The 19,766-nt window shown below is 47.1% G+C and overlaps 1 pseudogene; it reads right to left on the bottom strand.

The window, feature by feature from the left end:
- Positions 1 to 10,152: 10,152 nt before the first annotated feature.
- LOC123115057 (putative serpin-Z8) lies at positions 10,153 to 11,469 on the bottom strand (annotated as a pseudogene).
- Between the last annotated feature and the right edge of the window lie 8,297 nt (positions 11,470 to 19,766).

Here is a 19,766-nt window from a genome sequence, read left to right as displayed (position 1 = left end):
GGGCATGTTTCATGTGGTCGAGGATCACGAGGGAGTGTTCCACCATGCCTTCTGGAGTTATGGACAATGTCTGGAGGCGTTTCAGCATTGTCGTCCGGTCTTGTCTATAGATGGCACGTTCTTGACCGGTAGATACAAGGGCACGCTAATGGTAGCAATGGCGCACTCATCAAACGACAACGTCTTGCCAGTTGCATTTGCTTTGGTGCCTTCCAAGCACCAAAACAACTGGGAGTGGTTCATGGGTCATGTTAGGCACAATGTGATTGGGGCTAGGGAGGTATGCATCATATCGGACCGGCACCATGGCATACTCAAGGCAATGGACATTGTTATTCCATGATTTCCAAAGCTTCACCACAGATGGTGCATGAGGCATTTCGTGGCCAACTTTTACCGGGCATGTAAGAGCAAGGAGCTCATCAAAGACCTTACCCATGTATGTGTGGCCTTCACCACCGAAGGTTTCGATGCTCGGTACAACAAACTCTTTGCAGCGGTGAACGAAGGGGGAAAAGAGTTCTTAACTAGGAATTTAAGCAAGAAACACAAGTGGGAACGCGCTCATGACGATGGTGGTATGCGATATGGTGACATGACGAGCAATCTAGTAGAATGTTTCAACAATGTGCTGAAGGGTGCTCGTGCATTGCCGGTGACTGCAATAGTGGAGTACACCTTCAAGCTTAATGAGTACTTTCAGAGGCATTCTGAAGAGACTGCAAAATGGATAGGTGAAAAAAAGGATTATCCGGAAAAGGTTGATGAATGGTTGCAATTACAAGCAAGCAAGTCTTCACGGCAACAAGTTATCATATTCGACATAATTGAAATGATCTATCGAATTGATGCGCTAGGTGGCACAACAGGAGACGGTTTTCAATATGGTGGTGCTGCATTTGAGGTGCGTCTGAAGACTCGGCGGTGCCAGTGCGAGAGGCCTAGTAAGTATCATTGGCCATGCTCGCATTTGATAACGGCGGCGAAGGCGAGAAACATACATGTTTGTGATGGAAAAACCGTGCGGATGCAAGAGTTCCATGTGGAAGCTACTAGGTTGACATGGGCACCAAGATTTCACCCTTTCTTGGACCAATCACAGTGGCATGAGTACCATGGCCCTCATATTAAGCCAGACCCTCTTCTGAAGGTGGAGACCAAGGGTAGAAGGAGAACTAAGAGGTTCAGGGGTGATATGGATGACCTGGCTGGATACACTGGCATGAAACAATTTGGTAGCAGTCATTTCATGAAGGCTCCTGACACTATCAACTGTGGGGTGTGCGGTGAAGGGCGACACAATGAGCGGACATGCAAGAAAAGGAAAACCAAGAAAAGGAAAACAAGTGGTGGAGGTGGCACCAATGTTGAACGAGTTGGAAGAGGTGACGGTGGTGGTGGTCGAGGAAGCACAAGTGACAGAGGTGGTGGTGGTGGTCGTAGAGGGAGCACAAGTGCTAGAGGTGCTAGTGTTCATAGAGGGAGCACAAGTGCTAGGGGTGGTGGTCGAGCAAGCACAAGTGCTAGAGGTGGTGGTCGAGCAAGAACAAGTGCTAGAGGTGGTGGTGGTCGTAGAGGAAGCACAAGTGCTAGAGGTGGTGGTGGTCATAGAGGAATGGTTGATAATGGATCGGCCTTCAGTTATTTGCTTAATCCAGATGGTTGATCTAATAATAATGTTATATTGTTTTTTCATACAATTCCTAGCATTTATTGATTTACTGTATTTACACATTTACTCTCTTTGTGTCTTGTGCTAACAATTGTTCTTTTTGTAGGCATGGCTTCATCCGGTTTCAGGACGAGGCCGGCGTGCGCGGATCAAGAGGACATGTCGAAGACGTGGATGGAGGCCAGGTTGGACAAGGATAAGGAGAAGGATGTGCCCACACCACCATGTTGGTGTGGTGATGTTTGCAAGTTGGAGGTGTCCACTGACCGAAGAAGTCATGGACAGAAGGTAGAAGGTTTTTGTCTGTCCCAACTATGCACATGATCGTCGAAGGCCAACTAACGCATATGACATACCACCGGTATGTTAGGTGTACATACAAAAAATGTAAATATGTTTGTCATTTTATTTCTAACACAAACATGATTTATATGTAGTCCCCTCCTCCAGTTTGCAAGTACTTCTCTTGGATAGATCACAAGGTACCAAAAGATGTCCAAGAGGACCAACGTCGAGATTGCTTACGGAGGCAGCGCCTGTTCGAGGAGTCCTATGCACGGGGATTGGAGCGGGAGCGTCGTGAGAAGGAGGCTCGTGAGCGCAAGAAGCGTGAGGAAGAGAGGGCACGCAAAGAGAAGGAGGCTCGTCAAGAAGAGAGGGAAAGAAAACTTGCAAGGTCTCGCGATGCACAAGAGGAGGACGAGGCACGTGACAAGAAGGGGAAGTGGCCCCGTACTACTCAAAAGACAAATGGAAAAGGCACCGACATCGATGATGGACTTTCGAGACTTTGTGTGTGATGAACTTGTCATTCGCAACCTCGCATGGTCATGAACTACTTATGTCATTCGAGACATCGTGTGTGATGAACTTGTAATTTGAGACTATTTGAGATAATGTGCAAACTATGTTTGTCATTCGAGACTAGTATGCTTTGTTCATATTTTTGGTTGAGACTAGCATGCTTTGTTCATATTTTTGGTTGATTTCCAATGTTTAGCAGTGTGTGCAACAAGTTTCTAAGCAAAAACATTAACAAAAGACAGAAGTGTGTGCAAAAACTATCAACAGTCAGGGCCAGACGCCATAGACCCTGGCGTCTGGGTTTGGCTATGATGCACACCCAGACGCCAAGGTCCATGGAGTCTGGCTTGTTTTGGTTGCGCAGGAGACCAGACACTTGTCTGATGTGTCTGATGCACACCCAGACGCCAAGGTCCATGGCGTCTGGGTTCCTATCCAGAGAGCATTTTTGCAGTTTGCTAATGTAAAGACCCAGACACCAAGGACCGTGGCGTCTGGCTCGTTTTGGTCACACAGGAGACCAGACACCTGTCTGATGTGTCTGATGCACACCCAGACGCCAAGGTCCATGGCGTCTGGGTCCCTATCCAGAGAGCATTTTTTCAGTTTGCTAGTGTGCACAACTAGACACCAAGGTCCATGGCGTCTGGGTCCCTATCCAGAGAGCAAATTTCGAGTGGATAAGATTCTTTGGGCCCACCTCTAGCCCTCTCATCCATTCATCTCCACCTCTACCCCTCTCATTCCATTCATCTCCACTCACTCTCACCTCTAGCCCTGCCAACGTCACTCCCTCTCCAGCACCCTAACCCCCCTCAAATCTCTCACGAATCGGTCCAGTTTCACCGTTGGATCTTCAGGATTTCCAAACAAGAAGGTAAATCAACTCCACCCCCATTTTTTGGTTAGTTTAATGTATCATAGTTTTGTGCAGACCCTAGTTTGTTTTCCTCGTGGTTTAATGTATCATAGGTTAGGTAGTCAGTGATTTGTGTGTTGTAGATGGCTAAGGGTACTCAGTGGGTGCTTAGCCCTGTAGTTCATGTCCAAGGCTTGTCTCCATGTGTTGTGCAAGTTAGTGAAGTGGACCTCACTTTTGATTGGTTGAAGACTAAATTCATGTTGAAGCAAGGGTTGAAGGAAGACGATTTTGTGTACTACGTCAGCAGGAAGTAGTCAGATGGGCCCGGGGAAATAAAATTGATTGACATAACTAATGATGGCAAGATTCAAGAAATGCTGCAAGAATGGGATTGTTATAGTGGCTTTGGAGTGACTCTTTGTTGCATGTTGAGGGGTTGTTATATGATCTATCTATGTTATTATTGTTGAGAGAACTTGCACTAGTGAAAGTATGAACCCTATGCCTTGTTTTCTACCATTGCAATACCGTTTATGCTCACTTTTATCATTAGTTACCTTGCTGTTTTTATAATTTCAGATTACAAATATCCATATCTACTATCCATATTGCACTTGTATCACCATCTCTTCGCCGAACTAGTGCACCTATACAATCTACCATTGTATTGGGTGTGTTGGAGATACAAGAGACTCTTTGCTATTTGGTTGCATGGTTGTTTGAGAGATACCATCTTCATCCTACGCCTCCTACGGATTGATAAACCTTAGGTCATCCACTTGAGGGAAATTTGCTACTGTCCTACAAACCTGTGCACTTGCAGGCCCAACAACGTCTACAAGAAGAAGGTTGTGTAGTAGACATCATTGACGCACAGAAGCAACTCTCTGCCTTGCAATTCATGAACACACCAAACTTATGTATTTGAAAGAAGACAATATGATGCAAGTATGTTAGAATAGGTTCATTAGACTACCATTTCGTCATGCATCGGTGCATAGTCAACATGAGCCCCTCTAGTGTCTCTCACAGCCGTGTTGAAGGTCTGACAACCTTCTGCAGTCTCCGGGTCTTTAGACACCAACTCCGACCACTCCTCGTGAGTCCAACCAGGCTTTAGCTTTAACCGGTAACGATCCGCATACCACACTTGATACTTCTGATATGCTGACTGATTGTGAGGTATATTCTCTGATTGCACTGACATGTCTCTTTGATCCCAAATTTGTATCCACGCACGGTGTTTGTTTGCCCAATCAGATATATCCTGATTGTTCCTTCGATCGAACCTACAAATGATGCATGGTACAAAACATTAGCAAACATAGACTAATTCAATGCGCTACTACATACTCAAGGACATGCTTGCTCACCGATGCAGAGATAGCATTTCCTCCATGCTCCCCTCAATTGGAATACCTTGTCTTCTTCCAAATTGTCTTGCCATACAGTCTACAAAGTGCCACTCGACTGCGAAGAAGCATATCATTGGGCACCTTGCCCGCCAAAGATGGCTATCACGCGTGCACATCTCATTAAGATTAAAGCCATGTCTTCCACATAAGGCAACCAATGTACCTGCAAAACAAAGAGATACATTGTTAGATACAAGTTTCATTCCTGACTAAGTTTTATCTCATCGAACATCTCAATACCTGCTCAGCAGTCAAGGTGTCCATCTCGTTCATATAGCACTCTTATCGCACATGCGAGCTTCCTGTGTACACTGTCACTTGTTCCCAATAGTACGCAAGCGTAGGGCACCGATATGGATCGTCATCATGCACCCCATCATGATTACCCCGTGGGTTTGGCATGTTGGGATTCTTGAAATCGGGCCGTCCAATAGGGATCCGCTCCCAGATCCACACAGATAGGCTCCAAACAACCGAACCAATGAGGATGTATCTCCCTTCCTGTGGCATGCCAAGTCAAGCTGCAATAAAACAAACATGTTAGATATGGAGGCACATGACAAATGCAAGATAAATGATTGCAAATATCTCTTACCTGACGATACAAATATGCTAGTGCGGCCGAACCCCAGCTATACTGGGTATCCCAGTTATTGAGTAGCTCCAGGAACATCCACAGGGCTGAGTTTCCGGTTTGATCTGAGAAGACTACCTTGGTTAGTACATACCAAAGATAGGCCAGCGCGTACTGCTGCACAACCACGTCATTGGCACCCTCAGGGCACGGATTGGTGTCTCCTCTGACTAGTTTTAGCCAAGAATGCCTCACTCTCGCTGTATCGGCCTTGCCTTCCTAAGGGCCGTCGGGCTGAACACCAACTAAAATGCCAGTCCGTTCTCGCCAATTAACTTCGCTGACACGACCGGTAACAGCTTGTCCGTTGATAGGAAGGCCGCTTATCATAGCCATGTCCTCTAGGGTCATCGTCAGCTCCCCACATGGAAGGTGGAACGAGTGAGTCTCGGGCCTCCAACGATCCACAAGTGCGGTTAACGCCGCGTGGTTCACCGGCAGAGCGCGTTGCTTAAACTGCAATACGAATGGGAGAAGACCCAATCTCCGAATATAAGGCTCGTACCGCGGGTCGTAAGTAAAGTCATCAGCGGAATGACCCCTCATGCGCATAGCAACTACAAGCTGCAAATAAAGTGATGTTTTGATCAATACAAGAACACAAATGAGAAACAACGAAATTTGATAAGTCTTGCTTCTTACCTTTCCGTTCTCAATGGCACGAGCACGATGCTCCTTATCCCACTCGTGATTAATCCGTCATACCAAGGTCCATCATCATCCGCCATCCTACAAAACAAATGACAAACATCTATGAATACATGAACAATATCAAACAATACAATTTCCTTCTCCAAGTTATGCCATATGAACACACCATTCTTCTCAAACATAACCACATCATTTCTTTCTTCTACATATGCACACATATCATCTAGAGTATCAAATTTCACCATCAAATAAATTTCATAATCATCATCCGCCATTCTATTGAACAAATCATCTCACACACAATCATCAAATTTCATCATCTCTTTTGCAAAAAAAACTTTGCCATCTATATATTCAACTATATTGTCATACCACTTCACACATATAATATTTTTTCTAAATATATTTGCTCGCCAAAGTAGTCTTCTCGGATTCAAACAAATATTATGCCATCTATATATTAAACATATAGCTAATTTACTAGCACATGCATACATCATCTATAATTTAAGAAAAAATCACAAACTATGTCTATTGGTGGACAACTACAAACATCTACCAACTACACTACCTACCAAATCATCTACCAACTACAAACTATTTCCTAAAACAAAGAAACCATCTACTAATCTAACATCACCTAATGTGAAATAATGCATCCAACAAGAGAGGGGAAAACCAAAACAAATTGGAGGGAATGGGGGAGAATACCTCAAAGAAGCTTGGGGGGGGGGGTGTCAGATCTACGAGTTTGAGCGGAGGATGGAGTAGATCAGGGGGGAGTGGTGTGAGGGGGAGGAGGGGCGAAGAACAGAGGGGTCTGTTCGTTCTGTTCGTGAGGCGCCACCAGGAGAAGTTGAGATGGGGATGGGTGGGCTGGCCCGCGCGGTTATCCAGTTACCAGGGCCAGACGCCAGGGTCCTTGGCATCTGGCCCCTTTGCCACGTCAGCAGGTCAACCGGCAGGCAGGCAGTGCGGGCCAGGGGCCAGACGCCAGGGCTCCTGGCGTCTGCTTCGTAACCCAGACGCCAGGGATGTGGGCGTCACCCAAAGAGGTCAGAATCGATTTTTTTTTTTTTTTGAAACGAGGTCAAATTAGGATTTTGTTAGTCACATAGGTCAGAACAGTAATTTTGTCCGCCTAGGTGAGTGAGTTGCCGGAGAAGGGAATCAACGGCGGCGACCAGCTCCACCTGCCTTGATCGGATACGAGGGAAGCAGAAACTAGCAAGCCACACATGCGTAAGTGATGGGAAGCAATCATACCTGCAAAATGATGGGAGCCAGATCGCATGCACTTTTTGCGGCAAAGCTATGCTTCCGAGCCGATGGACGCAACGAACGGAGCGGAAGCAACAGCGTTCGCCGGATGTCAACATGGGACACGTGGACGCATCTGAGAAATGGTACGCACATGATCGACGACCAGCGAAGCTCGCTCAGTCAACGGCGGTGGCGGGGGATTTCTCTCTCTTTGCAGGGTGGTGGTGGCCCTAGCAAACACATCGAACATGGGATAGTTTCCCGAGAGGCCGCCCTGATGGGGAGTGATCTGTGGTGATGCTCCTCAGCCGATGGTGCGTCAAACTCAAACAGTTCCGGGGCTAGCGACGACAGTAGTCGATCTCTCGGCTCAGCGGTCGGTCAACGTATGCATCTCCAGATGGACAAGGAGAGTGAAGCGGTAGATCCTTCCCTTTCCCGACAACGGGGATCGAAGGTGGTGCAACTGGAGCATGATGTAGGGAGGCCTTGAACTCATTCGGCGCATATTTACAATTCTTTCTCCAATGGTTCAACTGGGCCTTGAACTCATTCAGCGCACGGCGCATGAATTAGGAAGAAGGCGCCACCCAACAAAGACGTTGGTAGTGATGGTTTCGACAACATGTATGCAGATTCTCGGGGTGAAAATAGTGATCTCACCCATTGTCTACGTGCATGCATCTTTCCTCGAGTAAATAGCGTAAAGCTACTACTTTATAGGTTAGGGTTTCAAAAAACTATCAAATTTATTTTTTCGCTGATAACTACCAAGTCAGGGTCGACTGTTTCAAAAAACACAAAATGCTCGGTGCTTTACATCATTATGACAGTTGGAGCCCGCATGTAAGAAAACTGATAAAGTGGACCGTTAAGTTGCACGTTATGACAAATGGGACCCATGTGTCAGCCTCATAAAAATCCCCAATACAAAAAAAACAAAATCCCTATTCCTGTCTTCTTCCTTCAAACAGATCGGGAGGCAGAGAGGATCCACCCTCCCGATGCAGGTGCTCGTTGCCAGCTCGTCGGATCTGCTCTGGCCTTCACCCTGCGCCTCCCCGCCGTTCCTTCCCTCGCCGGGATACCAGCGCCGCCGACCGCCTACCGCCTGCCTCGACCCGACGAAATCGAGAGGCATCAACTGTTGCGCCCCTGCATCGAAGCTTGCCAGAAGCAGGTCGCTGACCGCTGGCCTCTCTCCTCCATCCTCCCTCGTTCTAGAACGGGAGGAGCCGGCTAGGTGGAGGCGCTCCAGCGTCGGGCGGAGCCCTCCTTGTGAGCCGCAGGAGGGGCTGGCGAGGGAGCTCAGCCTCCACCTCCTGGTGCCTCAAGCTCCAGCGTGCTCTCCCGGGTGCGTGGACGAGGGCGCCGACAGCAGGCGGCTCGATGTCGATGCGGGGCAAGGGTCGATGCGGCGATGTGAAGAGGTTTGCGGCGACGTGCGACGGCACGGAGCAGATGGGAGTTCCAGTGGCGGTGCGGCAGTTTGTGCGGCGGCCCATCCCACGGTCGGACCTGGCTTGGCGTGCAGCGGTGGTGCGGAGGTGCGGTGGTGGAGAAGGAGAGAAGAAAAAATAAGAGGAAGAAGAGAGAACTTACATGTGGGTCCCACATGTAAGTTAACGGTCAAACAAAACAGTCAAACAAACAGAATGTTTAGGAGTGGGTCCGACATGTCAGAAAACGGCTTAAATCGCTAACAACGAGCATTTTGTGTTTTTTGAAACAGTCGACCCCTAACTTGGTAGTTATCAACAAAAAAGATAAATTTGGTAATTTTTTAAAATCTTAATCTGTAAAGTAGTAGTTTTATGCTATTTACTCATCTTTCCTTATTGAAGATATTGGCTCGAAACTCGGCTCGGAGTTAAGAATTGTTGGATCGCTTTTTGTTGTTCGACTACATATTTACTAGTGGATTATGGTCATAGCGTTCGTGGTAGGTTAGTGGCGATAATACTCTCACAAGCTTGGAGAGGTTAACTTAGGTCAGTCAGTCGTATGAAACATTAACTATATTTTCTTTGTGTGAATACGACATTCATGTAGGAATAAGATGAAATAGCTAATGAGATTTTCGCACAAAAATTAGTTGTTAATGGGGGCGGCAATGCTACACGTACAAACAGTTTACAGGCTTTTATAGGATGAGTTAGTTTTCATTGGCCAACAGGTGAGCGGGACGGTCCACCCCCCTGAAAATCAGGGGGAGAGAGCTTTGTGATTGGTTGTTAGATGAAAATAGTTTACAGGCTTTTACAAATCTTTGTATGTCTAGCATTTTTGTAATGGGGGTGAGACAGAATTGACGTGGAAGCGTACGTACTTAAAATCAGAAACCGACTAGTTTGACAAATTCTCAACCTAGCTAGAAGGTCTAAAAACCAAAAAGACGAATTTGCTATGCAAAAAGCCGCTCCAAAAGGACATTATTAGAATGTTCTCGTGCTACTAAAGAATTAGTTTTCGTTGCGCAGAATTCGCATTTTATACTTCGTGCATTAGAATTCTCCAAGGACACACCAAAGTGATTACGGAAAGGGGTTAACCCATGTAGAAAATAATAGAGGGACAATTGTTGTCGTTTACATATTATACCGAAAACAACTATGTAACATAGTGGAATTAAACGCTTCAAAATTCCTTGAATGAATGTCATTCACACAATTCTTCAATTGAAATCAAATGAAAAAACAAAAGGCCCAAAGTACATTCACATCATCACATAGAAAAAATAACATGAAACCATATCATTATTATTATGCCAACTGGGATCCAAATCCAAATCAAAACAAAATCATCATTTGCAAAAACAAAAATCAAAATAAAATCATGAGCATGAGATGACCTAGTCCTCATTAAAAGGGTCGAGGACGTGTCCCGCAAAGACAACTGTGCCGGTCGCCTCCTCCACTATAAAGTACGCAAACGGATGGTCAGCTAGGAAATCCACCGGAGGAGGTGGCGATGGCGGCATTGCACAACATCCAGCTGCAACATGCATTAATGTGGAGGCTGCAGCTTCAGTGCCTTCCTCGTTTACCTCGATGACCGCCTTGTGGATGACGTCACTCTGGACCAATGGCAAACCGGATTCATCACCTTCAACCATGTCAGACAGATCGGCCTGGTCGCTGAACGGCAACTGAAGCCCCAGCTTCTTGAGAACGGTGACGAGGCTGTTGTGGAAGGACAGCTTGAATTTGGGCAGCCGGAACTTCCTAACGTCGATCTTCTCCTCGGGCAGGTGCTTGGTTGAGATGCTATCATGTCGACCAGGTTGAGATGCTATCATGTCGACCAGGCTCTGCAAGCCGTCGAAGGCATCTGGAAGAAAGATGCACATAGAAAACTGCGTACGCTTGTTACGATCGGCGCGCCACGCTGTCAACAGGTTAGGAAGATGTAATGCATGAGTGTGACCCGCGAATGAAATGATCGTGACTGTGAATGGACAAACGGATTACCTTGCGCTTGAGCCATTCGGTACCGGAGTTTGAACACCTTGAACCCTTCGTGCACCGCGATGAACTGGGAACTCCAGCTCTTCATGAATGGCACTTCGACGGTGCGGCGGGTGGAAGGGTTTGTTGGCGGTGTCCTCCTTGTCGAAGGGCTTCTCCCACTTGCCCTTGAAGTACATGGCGTTGCCGAGCACGACGCGGGTGAGCGGCGTTATGGATCCCGGGCGAAGGACGGAGCCGATCAGGTTACCCGTGACCTGCGCGACCCACGCGTTGATCTGGCCCCGTGCCGCCTCGGGATCGTTGCGGAAGTCGACGGTGCTGGCATCGGCCTTCTACGTGCTCACGGCGGCGTGGCGGTAGGCTGGCTTCAGCGGGCACGCGAGGTCGGTCCACACGCCATGCGCGAACGCGACGCGCGGCCCGCCGGACTCGGAGTGGTCCTTGAGCGCGTCCTGCGCCACGCGGAAGAGGAACTCGTCGAGCGCGGCGCGAGACGGCGCGCCGAGGACGCCGAGGATCTCGTCAAGGGTGGCGCCACGCGCGCCGGCGGCCAGGAGCGCGAGCGCCGCGTAGATGGACAGCGGCGAGAGCACCAGGTTGCTGTCCGCGTGGTCGTCGGCGAGGCGGCTCGCGAGGCTGGCAGCGAGCGCCGCCTGGCCGCCGGAGCAGGATTGCGTCGTGTCCCTCGTCGCTTCCATCGCTTGCTTTCGGGATAGAGAGACAATTCTTCTAGAATGAGCTCTATTTATGCTCGGTGATTGCTAGGCATATATACGTGACAAGTTTCAGTTCTCGAATCGAAAGGTAAAAATCTGAGACAAAAAATCATTTGCTTCTTTTTTATCAATGGAAAGCATGCCAATTTTCTAATTAATGATGAGATTCTGTGACGCATACTATGTTTTTTTATTTTTTTTTCTACTCACTTTAAGTTTATTTTTCAACTGTTATATTGTCAATTGTCTAGGTTGTCTCAGCTTAGGAAAGCTCAAATCTAAATGATATGTCTGCACATTCCGCAAAGAAATTATTTGCTGACCCTAAAAAATCATTTGCTTCCTTTTTTCAATGGAAAGCATGCCAACTTTTTCTAATTAATGTTTAGCTTTCCCAATAGGTAAACATTTACAACCCGTGCGCCGGCAGAACGCGCAGCCGGTCACGTCGCAAGTGTTCGATCTACAGGTCTTACTTCTATCCCACGTCCTCCTGCGTCCAGTTTTTTTTTCCCTTTTTCCTCTTTGGAAAAAGTCTAAAACAAACCTTAAACTTGTAGACGAAGGCTAAATCGAACCCTGGACTTGTAATCCCGGAAATCGGCACACCGAACTCTTCAATTCCGGTCTATTTTGAACCGTGAGGTTATAATTTGCTTTTTTTAGGGGTAAAAACCACTTTATTCATCATAATCCACATGGTGTGGGACGCGTCTTTGGTCATGGGACAGACCAAACCAAACGTGACGACCAGGACCTCTAGAAAGGGAAAATTTCGCTAGACTATGTGCTTCATAATTTACAGCACGACTCTCGAACCTAAAGATACACTGAAACTCGGTAACTTTAAGGTTTATCTCGCTTAAGATTGCTTCAAATCGCCCTTGCGATCGCGTGTTGATGCCCTGCACCATCTGTTTGCAATCTGAGGAAACCACAAATTTCCTGACATGCAAATCTTCCGCCAGGGAAAGAGCTTCACGGCAAGCTACTGCTTCCAGCGTGGCTGGATCAAAGCTTCCCTCGTTTACTAAGGCCGAACTACCCATGTAGTTGCCCGCTTCGTCTTTGCACACAGCAGCTGCAGATCCTCCTCGTGATCGCACCCCCGCGTCGACATGGATTTTGCAGAAGCCCGGTGGTGGTCTTTTAGGTTTCTGTTGACGTACGGCTGGGGCTTGATTGTTTGGAACAACTCGACTTTGTGAATTACCAAGAATCCCTAGTTCATCAACGAACCTCTGAACAAAAAGATGTGTTGCTAGAGGGCTCTGGAAGATCCCTTTGTGGGTTGCCTTCCATCGAGCATACCAAATCGACCAAAGAGTTACAACCATCTTGACAAATTTCTCGTGGGGGAGCACCTCCATCAGAGTAAATAACCATTGCTTGGCATGAGGTTCTATTGTGGTCGTGATTTTATGTGTGATATCCTCTTCTGACAAAGCCTAAACGCTTCGCGATGATGAACACTCCAGTAGCGAATGACGCCATGAGTCTTGGTTTCCACACAATCCACATCGGTCAGAATCTGCCATGTGTCTGTGAGCACGGACATCATTTGTAGGCAGAGACTGTTTAGCTAATCTCCACATGAACATATGAATCTTGCCCGGGACTTTCGTCTTCCATAACGACTTCCACGCACCCTGCTCCGCAGAGGAACTAGATGACCCTGCATTACTCTCGAGCCAATCCTCTCTTCTCTGTCTCGTGGCCACAAGCATGTTATAAGCTGACTTGACTGAGAAAATACCATGTTTATCAAAGTGCCATGCCCAGAAATCTGGTATATTCTGTGTGCACAACGGAATGCCCATAATCACCTGAACGTCCATTGGCATGAACGTTGCAACAATGCGCTGCTTATTCCATGAAGCCGTTGTGTGAACAATTAATTCAGAGATCATAGTTGGCCTATCGTGTGAGAGGCACCAGTACGGGCGGAGCATTTCATCTCGTGGCATCCAGTTTTGTGACCATATTTGTGTCGTCTCCCCATTGCCAATTCTTCTTATCAGTCCTTGTTTCAGGACATCTCTCCCTTCTATAATTGCTCTCCACACTTGGCTCGGGTGGCTACTCAAAGTCGCATCGAGGAAATCGGACGACGGGTAGTATATACTCTTTAGCAGGCGGGAGCTTAATGTCTCTGGGTTCTGGAGAATCCTCCATGCCTGTCTGGCTAACATCGCCAAATTGAATAACTCAAAATCTTTGAAGCCCAGACCACTTAATCCCTTCGGCTGAGTCATAGCTTTCCAGGACACCGTGGTTTCCGTTTTCCTTCTTTACTTCCCCACCAGAACTTCCTTATTAACATGTTTAGGTGTTCATATAAACCCCTTGGCAGCTTAAAACATGACATTGAAAAGACAGGGACTGCTTGAGCAACTGATTGCACTAGCACTACCTTACCCGCAGATGACAAGGTGCTCTCGATCCACCCTTGAACCTTGCTCCACAAACGGTCCTTTAGGTATTTAAAAGCCCCATTTTTGGAGTTACCAATGTCAGACGGCATTCCCAGGTACTTCTCGTTTAGGGTTTCATTTGGCACATGCAATATATCCTTGATTTCTTGTCTCACGGAGTCTGGTACCCCCTTGCTGACAAAAACTGAGGATTTTGAGTAGTTTATACGTTGCCCAGTGGCCTGACAGTAAGTATCAAGAACATGGTACACCTCATTAGCTCGCACACCGTTTGCCTTGAAAAACAGCAGGCTGTCATCAGCAAATAGGAGGTGGTTTACTAGTGGCGCCGTTAGCGCTACCTTTAGCCCACCCAAATTGGATGACTCACTCTTGGATTTTAAAAGGCACGATAGGCCCTCTGCTGCTAACAAGAACAAGTATGGAGATATCGGGTCCCCTTGTCTGATCCCTCTTGAAGGTGTAAAGCTACTGAGCTTCTTGCCATTGAACAAAACTGCAAACTCAACAGTTGTTACCATACCCATAATGATGTTTACCCATCTTTCAGTAAAGCTCAACTTCAACATTATAGCCCTTAAGTAAGGCCACTCCACTCTATCATATGCCTTCATCATGTCTAGTTTCAAAGCACAAGATTGATTTTTCTTTGCCTTGTTCATCTTCATAAAATGCAAACACTCATAGGCTGTGATGATGTTATCTGTGATCAACCTGCCTGGGACAAAAGCGGATTGCTCCACTGATATGATGTCAGGCAAAACTAGCTTCAATCTGTTAGAGATAACTTTGGAAGCAATCTTGTACAACACGTTACACAAGCTTATTGGCCGAAACTGGGACAATAGTGTTGGATTTTTTACCTTTGGTATGAGAACCAAAATCGTCTCATTGATGCATTTCGCAGATTCAGTTCCTTCTGCTATTTTCAAGACCACCTTTGTTACATTGTCACCACAAATTTCCCAATGATGTTGAAAGAAATGCGCTGGATAACCATCCGGTCCTGGAGCCTTAATTGGGAACATTTGAAACAGCGCAGTTTTCACTTCATCCTTACTGTAAGGAGCATTCAACATGTCGTTCATTGTCTGTGTTACTTTCACCGGTACCATATCAATGACCTGCTGCATGTTTTGGACTCCCTCTAATGTATACAGGTTTTGATAAAAGGAAGTGGCCATGTTCTCCATCTCATTCACATTATCAGTGAGCTCCCCGTTCGATTTCTGCAAAGCCTTGATTTGATTCTTTCTCCTTCGTCGGCTCGCTTGAAGATGAAAAAAGTAAGTGTTTTTGTCCCCGTGCATGAGCCACTCAAGCCTAGCATGTTGCCGCCATATCATCTCCTCGCGGTGATATAATTCTGTTAACATGTCAATTATTTTTATTTCTGCATGCAGCGAACCCGATCTGCTTGGGATCCTGCACATCTCCTGTAGCTCACTGCTGAGGCGCCGAATCTCCTGTCGCACATTCCCAAAGTGCATCTTGTCCCATGAAGTCAGATCAGTTGAGAGGGACAACAGCTTGTCGCATAGGTCGTGGACAGATTCCCCTGGGGCGCGAGCCCATGCATGCTCCACCAGCGGCGTGAGGCCCGCATCTCTCTCCCAGGCTATTTCGTATTTAAAAGACCGTGTGCCCCGATTGCATGTAGCTTCATGCACGTACTCGACGTAGATAGGAACGTGATCACTCGTTGCGACAGTCTTGTGTTCCAGGCTTGCTGTGGGGAAAGCAATCATCCATGCTAGGTTAGCCACCGCGCGGTCAAGTCGTACTCTTGTGTATGTCCCCCCGGTCACCTTCTTCTCAAAAGTCCATGTGTTTCCCGTGTAGCCTATGTCCGAGAGGCCGCACGTGTCCAAGGCGTCTCTGAATGCCTCCATCTGAGCTTGGCTTCTCTGGCCAACACCGTCATGTTCATGCGCCTGGATTACCTCGTTGAAATCACCCAATACTAGCCAGGGTATATCATTTGCGCCTACTATACCCCGGAGCATATCCCATGTTTTGTATCGTTCATTTACTTGAGCCTCTCCGTAGATGAATGTCACTCTTGTTTTGGAGTCAACGAGTTCATCCATCACAGCATCGATATGATAGCGAGAATAACCAACAACTTTGAGCTTTATTTCATCGTTCCAAAAAGATGCCTAATCCACCACTTCTTCCTGAGCTACTCACCGCAAAACTCTTATTATAGCCTAAAGAACCGTCCATACTCTCTACTCTAGAGCCCTCTAATTGGGTTACAAGGATGCATAACACAGAGGGGGCAAATTGCCTCGTTAGATCACGAAGCTCTTGAACTGTCGCGAGTTTGCCAGCTCCGCGACAGTTCCAGCAGAGGAGACTCATTGCGCTCGGCGCGGCCCCACTAGAGGGCCCGCCGTACGCGCATCAGAGTTTTTAGTTGATGTTGAAATCTTCCCGTCAGCTGAGTCACTCAGAGTCTGTGTGTTTAGCTTGTTTCTTTTTGGTTCCTGATTGGCCGAAGGACTTAAAGGACCTTCCGGAGGCGGAAGAAGCATGAGCTTATCTGCCTTCCCCTTAGTTGCATCTTTGATTGTATTTGCCTTCAGATCTGACCCTGCTCCCCTCTTCCTGTTACCATCAGCGTCTTGCATGGTGACATCCAAACCCTGGGCCACAGCTTCAAGATCTTCAGCATCATCTGTGCTACTGTGGCCATATTGCCCTCTGCCCCGGCCACTTCCAGAGCGACCAGAACGGCCTCTCCCTCGGCCTCCCCTTGTGTTGCCTCCTTCTGATTGGGATCTCCCTTCACCGGGACCTCTACCCGGACTTCTGAACCATGTTGCCTTAAGATCTTTGTACACCAATGCTTTTTGGGGGTGAACTCCATCACCACATTCTTTGGAAAGATGCCCCAGGTACCCGCAGACCGCACACCAATCGGGGAGACGCTCATATTTCACCCTGAATATAAGTCGCTGAACTGTGTCCTTCTTCTTGATTACTAGGGACACTGCATTCTTGAGGGGTTTAGTGACATCGATTTTGACACGTACCCTGCCGAAGTTCCCCTCAAAATCGTGCGAGCTCGGCTCAGCATATATGAACTCGCCGACTGTTAATGACAGAGCCTTATTCTTGGAGAAGTAACCCTCCGGGAAGTTATGAATCTGGATCCAAATATCAACCTTATTGAGCTCTATCGTCGACGGCTTAGTAAGGCCATCATACGGTGCGAGTACCACCATCTTCCCTTTGTATGCCCATGGCCCATCCTCCATCACACGCTCCCAGTCGCCCAAGCAGCCAAACTGCATTGTATACAAGTTCTCTTCTAATGGCTTGATCTTCACTACCTTTGCCAGATCCCATGCCACTCACATGTTCCTATAGAACCAATACTGGTTGTAACTTTTCTCGGTATGAACCCTAGCAATGATCATCCAGCGTGAGGTTATAATTTGCTGACGTGGCAGGGGCTGGCTGGACATTAGGACGAATTGGGCTGGCCCATTAGCACAGTCGCTCGCTTGCTCTACTCTCTTTAGTTTTTTTTTCGTTTTTCTTTCTTTGTTTTTCATTTTCGTAAAAATAATAAATTCTAGTTTACATTTTCGTAATGACAATACACACTTTTTAGAACTACAAGTACCCACTTTGTCTTCCCCTAAGGGGTTCTCACTTGTCTTAGGAGTGACAAAAAATACCAGCAAACGCAAAAATAAGTTACACGTTGGAGGAGTTGAACTCAGGACAACACACTAGCAAAGACCGCACCTAACCAGTAACCCCGACGGCTGCTAGCGATTATAGACAGGGCTTCATTTTAAAAAACTAACAGAAGCGTTCATATATGAAAACATTCCTGATTTTTTTAAATATTTCTGAAACAAAATGTGCGCAATTTTGAAATACCCATTATTATTTTTTAAAGCAAATAATTCAAGAAATTCCATTTTTTAAATGTGACACGGTAACATTTTTTCCAAACACGTGTATTACGTTTTCTTAATGATAATAAATATTTTACAAAATTATAGAACATGTTATTTCATTGCGTATTTTTTTTAAAAACAATCAGGTTTGAAAATAATTCCCTCGAGAACCACGGCATAGCCGGGATGGTAGGCATGGGCTGATGCATGCCTGCCCGCCTGGGTTTGAGCCTCCGTGCTCGCAATACCAGCGCGTACTCACCTAATTCTTCTATAAAAGTAAACCGAGGGATTCTTCCCCTCCGGTCTCGAATAATAATAATAATAATAATAATTCTCTCAAAAAACAAAAAAGGGAACAAAAAACTGATATTGTTTTCAAAAAATGGTTCTTTTGTCAAAATATTCGGAATTTAATGAAAAAGTTTGCACTTTAAAGAATGTTTGGCGATTTAAACAAAATACGTTTAAAAATGTTGCTCTCAAAAAATGTTTTCAATGCCGACTTTGCGGTCTGTTATTAACTATGTTTGAGCTTCGAATTATATATCACTAACAGCTATGTACTCAGGTGGCTGGCTGGTGGAGGGCGGCAGCGCCTAGTCGCAAGTTCAATACCCCGAAGTGTCTACTTTTGTTTTTACGTCGCGCCTTATAGAAACGAATTAAAGAAAAACATTGCTTCATGCCCGATGGGCCGGCCCAATCGCGTCTGCAGCCAGCAATCCCGGTATTTGATCTGCGCGTCCACAATCCCTGTTTGGAAACGTTCTTAGGGTTCAAAATAGACTGGGATTGAAGAGTTTGATGTGCTGATTCCCGGGATTACAAGTTCAGGGTTCGATTGGGCTTTTACCTACAAGTTTAAGGTTTATTTTGAACTTTTCCCTTCCTCTTTCCCCGGCAAGCACCATCGGCCAGTGGGCTCGCGCCCAGCTGCGCGACCGTTGCGCCCGTTGCTAAGCAGCATTAAAACCCAATCCCGCTGCCTTCTTGCTGCAACCTCATCGCCATGGCCACGCCCGTCGCCATGGATGCGCACTCGTGCTGCTCATGTCGCCATAGCCGCGCGTGATGGGGCGTGGAAGAGGCGGCGGGTGCAGACCTCAGGGACGACGCAAAGATGACTTGCAGTGTTGTGTTGGGAGAAGGCCGGGCCGGCGAGGCTGGCCGGGAGGAGTTGCGTTTCTGACGTGCTGCAACCGGCGATCGTGGAAGCTACCACCGGTAACTTTTTTGCTGCAATCATTCAAAATTAGCACGAACCCGTGATGGCGATGATGCCCTTTTTGCTCATGTCACCATAGCCGCGCGTGATGGGGCGTGGAAGAGGCGGCGGGTCAGGGACGACACAATGATGACTTGCAGTGTTGTGTTGGGAGAAGGCTGGGCCGGCGAGGCTGGCCGGGAGGAGCTGCGTTTCTGACGTGCTGCAACCGGCGATCGTGGAAGCTACCACCGGTAACTTTTTTGATGCAATCAATCAAAATTAGCACGGACCCGTGATGGCGATGATCCCCTTTTTGCTGCTACCATCGTCTATTTTTGCAACCATCGAAGATTTTCTTTTTGCTACATCCATTATGACATAGCTGGCGACCACCCGACGACGAGACGATGGTTTTTATTTCAACAATATCTTGATTTTGCTACTACCGGCCAACGTTTTCTCTACATCCTTTGTACACGAATGCCGCCTCACCGGTCACCGGGGATGGCGATCAAATATGCTACAACCGGGGGGGGGGGTGACGATGAAGTGTAACCGGGCATGTGACCGGAGAAGGTGATGCTGCGTTTTCTGCAACTAGCAACAAGAAAGCTACCACATGCGACCAGATGTGTTGCAACCGGCGATGGTGAAGTATGATCGTCGAAGACGGCGCCGTGATTTGCTACAACCGGTACCACCGTTGATGTGCTGGAA

Source organism: Triticum aestivum, chromosome 5B, assembly GCF_018294505.1.
Source record: "Triticum aestivum cultivar Chinese Spring chromosome 5B, IWGSC CS RefSeq v2.1, whole genome shotgun sequence".
NCBI classification, from domain to species: Eukaryota; Viridiplantae; Streptophyta; class Magnoliopsida; order Poales; family Poaceae; genus Triticum; species Triticum aestivum.
This window is presented reverse-complemented; position numbering and strand designations above follow the sequence as displayed.